Genomic DNA, 370 nt, shown 5'->3' with positions numbered 1-370 from the left:
CCCATCCGTTCCACTACGGTGTAGGGCCCCTGCCAGGTCGCTAGAAACGTGCATGCAGCTGTCGGGACCAGTACCACCACTCGATCGCCCGGCTGGAACTCCCGGGCCTGGGCGGGCCGGTCGTAGAGCCGTTGCTGGGCGCGCTGGGCGGTCACGAGATGTTCCTTAACCAGCGGCATGACCCGGTCAATTATTTCTCTCATCTCCCGCACGTGCTCGACGAGGCTACGAAGGGGGGAGGGTTGGTTCTCCCATGCTTCCCGAGCCACGTCTAGAAGGCTCCTGGGCTGTCTCCCAAACAGCAGTTCGAAGGGGGTGAAGCCTGTGGAGGCCTGTGGTACTTCCCGGACTCCAAAGAGCACGTACGGGA

General features: G+C 63.0%; 1 long non-coding RNA gene across 1 annotated transcript in view; it reads right to left on the bottom strand.

Annotated features, from left to right (window-relative positions):
• The window catches only part of LOC107672214 (uncharacterized), a 17,175-nt gene extending 16,819 nt beyond the window's left edge, over positions 1-356 (bottom strand). The window contains exon 1 of the long non-coding RNA XR_001632297.1: positions 270-356. This is a non-coding gene — a long non-coding RNA (uncharacterized LOC107672214). The remainder of the gene's footprint in view (positions 1-269) is intronic.
• Between the last annotated feature and the right edge of the window lie 14 nt (positions 357-370).

Source organism: Sinocyclocheilus anshuiensis, unplaced genomic scaffold, assembly GCF_001515605.1.
Source record: "Sinocyclocheilus anshuiensis isolate Anshui unplaced genomic scaffold, SAMN03320099.WGS_v1.1 scaffold997, whole genome shotgun sequence".
NCBI classification, from domain to species: Eukaryota; Metazoa; Chordata; class Actinopteri; order Cypriniformes; family Cyprinidae; genus Sinocyclocheilus; species Sinocyclocheilus anshuiensis.
This window is presented reverse-complemented; position numbering and strand designations above follow the sequence as displayed.